The sequence below is a fragment of the Sceloporus undulatus genome, chromosome 6 (assembly GCF_019175285.1).
Source record: "Sceloporus undulatus isolate JIND9_A2432 ecotype Alabama chromosome 6, SceUnd_v1.1, whole genome shotgun sequence".
Classification (NCBI taxonomy): domain Eukaryota; kingdom Metazoa; phylum Chordata; class Lepidosauria; order Squamata; family Phrynosomatidae; genus Sceloporus; species Sceloporus undulatus.
The window spans coordinates 104,989,283-104,993,057 of NC_056527.1; positions in this window are offsets into that span (position 1 = coordinate 104,989,283).

The following is a 3,775-nucleotide window of genomic DNA, read 5'->3' on the forward strand; positions in this document are numbered from 1 at the left end:
CACAAGAGTCACACACCTGTAACCTGCTGTCCAGGTGTATTTGAGCATCTGGTGGCTCACTGAATAGATGCTGTTTGTGATAAACACAATTAAATCACAGAAGACAAGAGTGAAGGTTTATAGTACAAACACATATGTGTAATACATTCAGAACTCTGCTTGGACTCACCAACATCCACACACCCCTTGCCTGCTTCAATAGAACCCCCACCTCTTGTCCCCATACAGTCATCCTAGGGAAGGAAGCATGGACAGGCAATGAAAATGATGATAATGATGATGATGGTGGTGATGGTGATGATGATGCAGCTTGACACCGCTTTAACTGCCACGGCTCAATGTGATGGAATTCTGGGATTTGTAGTTTGGGGAGATATTCTGCCATCTCTGTCAGAGTGCTCCTGTGCCACAACAAACTACAAATCCCAGGATTCCATAGCATTGAGTCAAGGCAGTTAAAGCAGTGCCAAGCTGGACTATTTCTGCAGTGCAGATGCAGCCTAAGATAAGCTGGGGGAAAGTGAAGGGGAAGAGAGTGGAACCAGGACATTTTAAAAGCAGCTGCAAAAGTGGGATGACAGAGAATTAAGTGGGACTGTTCCTGACAAACTGGGATAGATGGAGGGCATGCTTACCATTATAGAAAAGGTGGGCCTAAAACAGACCAGAGGACATGGCAGAGAAGGCTAAAGACCTTGAAGAACTACAAATCGCACGATTCCACAGTGTGGATGCGCCCCAAGAATCTTGTGACCACTTAAAAACTAACAAGCTTTGATTATTTATTTATTTATTGTTGGCATAAACCCATTCCATCAGATGAATAAAACCTGAAACTTCCCACCTAGCCCTGTTAAAAATGCCTCCTTAAGATGCACTTTAAAAACATGTTGAAAAATTACCTGGAAACATCCCTTATCGTGCCAAACAACAGCCTGACATGATCCTTGTTATATTTATTTATATACCACTTTTCTCTCCCAAAGTTGAAACTGAAAGCAGCTTACAATTTTAAAAAAAAATTCATTGTAAATTGTAAATTGACTCCACGCCTCCTTTCTCCTTCTCCTTTGGAAATGTGGGTTCATCCACTTACCAGCAGCAAGGGCGACCAGACTCCTCCTGAGTGTGGGATACAACGTGCCATCAGCCAACAGCAACCTCTGGGCAAAGAGGTTGCAGCTTTCCCTGCAAGGCAGTTACATCCTGACAGTTTTACATCCACCTTCCCTCTCTGCTAAGGATCTTCCTTGCTGTTATGTTGTGTAGCACCTGCTTTTGTGTTTAGGTTGGGCAGCTGCTTTTTCCACTCCAACCCAGGAGGAAGTGCATTGCCCAGCCCCAGCTGACCTGCTGGGTAAACATCTACTAATTCTGTTTTTGGGGAGGAAGAAGGGGAGAGTTAGCTTTAAGGCAAAACTTTGTAAAGAGATGCTGTCATACACACACACCCTTCAGTTGCAAACTGGTTTAAAATACAGTGGAGGCTTTTGTTCTCATGTAAATTCAAGGCATGGGGCAGGACTGGTTCACATTGGCACCATAACATTAAGAAGAGGAGCTGGCAAAATGACTGTGTTTCCTCCACGCAAGAACTCTGCCCCACTGAATTTTTCACGCCCCAAATATATAGCATGACAGTAACTTAAAACTTCATTTGGGCATTTAGAAACATAGTTTAGGTATCCAAAGAAAAGGGGCAGACATTCGGCAATGTTACTTATCACATAGAGAGAATCAGGGGTTTAAACAGTGATTATACCATAAAAATCACGCTATCGTGGTTAAGATTTTAATGCGACATCGTGATTAAAGAACCATTATACCGGGAATAATCAGGCAAGAAACAGCAACAAATCATTCATGGCAAAATCCCATGTTGCTTTTTATTGCCTACTTATTCCATGGTTATTTCCTGGATAATGACTCTAATCATGTGTGTGAAAATCTTAATGGCGATTGCACCATTTTCACAGGATAAACCATGTTTAAACCCCCGATTTCCCCCTGATTTTCCCCTTGTGATAAAGTCACAAGGGAATGCAAACACAGGAAACAAAAGAGATCCAGCTGTGAATGTTTTTCAGTGTTTTAGGACTAGTCTACAGTTTTGCACATTCACACCAATGGTTAATGATCTTCATTTTCCTGTGCAAATTCACGAGTCACCCTCTGTCTGCCAAAAATGTACAGCCATATGAATCCATGTGAATATATAGACAGCCACATGTTCAGTAATGCACATCTTTGCAGATACACGCATGGATACTCTGGTAAAAAAAGTTCCGATACCTTTTTCTGTGGAGTTTGAGAAGTACCCCCTGCCACTGCCCAAAAAGCTTAAATTCATTTATATTGCATGTGGAAGGATTGCATTATATTCAAATACAATTAAGAGTATTTAAATCATGGAGACAAGCCCTTACATTCTGCAATGCTAGAAATTTAGAGACTGAAGGAAAAGTCCATAGGGAGAGGCAGAATTCATATGAGTGGGGCAATGCCTTCCCCTGTGTATCTATCCCCCTGGTAAATTTCTCCAATTCTAGGATATTAATCCAGATCATTACCCCCCACTTTTACTTTTGAAAAGGTCAAAGAGGGCCCCAACATTGCTGCAAAGTAGCTGTCGTGGTTTTTTGGTAACGCACTATCCTATAGCAACAAATTGTCTATGGAGTTTTAAATACTGTATATTGAGTCTAATCAGTATAAATTGGGTTGCTCTTTTTATAGAACATCTATTAAGGAGGAATTGCCAGGTGGATGTCCCTCTTTAATTTGCCTAGAAAAAATGGCTAGTCTTTTCTCTATACAGGAGGTGGCAGTTTTGGGGTCTTTCATATCTTCATTGTTGTTGTGTGCCTTCAAGTTGTTTCCAACCTATGGTGACCCTCAAGTGAAACTATCACAGGGTTTTCAAGGGCTGAAAGTGTGTGAATTGCCCAAGATCACCCAGCAGGTTTCCATAGCTGAGTGGAGATTCAATCCCTGATCTCCAAAGTCATAGCGCTAAGCTCAAACCACTACACCATGCTGGCTCCATATCTTCATACCCCATACATGCCACAGATGCCAGCAACATCACAGTGTGGTCAAGAAGGCAGAAGTTATTAATTAATGGGTACACTAAGAGACGCTGCAACTGTTTGCTTTTGCCTGAGTTTAGAGGCAAAGGCAAGACTCCATTCCACCTCTCCTGGCCTCCTACTGAGTTAATTGAATGCAAACTTCTTTTGTATTTTAAACTCACTTTGCACTAACTGGAGTAAATGGAGGACAAAGAAGGAAGAGAGAAGTTGGAATATTTGTAAAAGCAGCTGAAAAGGTGAGATGACATGCAGAGAACCAGGACTGTCTCTGCCAGATCAGGATAGTTGGAAGGTATGTGTGTTTTGCAGTATTATTCTCATAACCTTTACTTAACTTTAGCAGTCCCAGCTAGAATGTCTGAGAGTTAAAAGTCCAAACTATCCAGAAGGCCAGAGATTCCCACCTCTGCTGTACCTGCTACTTTTTTGGTTTGATCAAAATATGTAAATGCAACTACTGTATGTACTGTAATCAATGCAATTACAACCACTTTGTGTACTTTTGAATAATGATAAAATAAAGAGCTTCCTTGAATATAATACTAACTACAATAACCATTATCTGCATTGGGGGGCACCAGAACAATAATTGATTACCTTTTAAAATAACTTTTTCCAGCTCTGCATATGATGCATCAGGTAAGCAGACCTTTGAATGGACAATACTATGGTTTAAGCCTAAC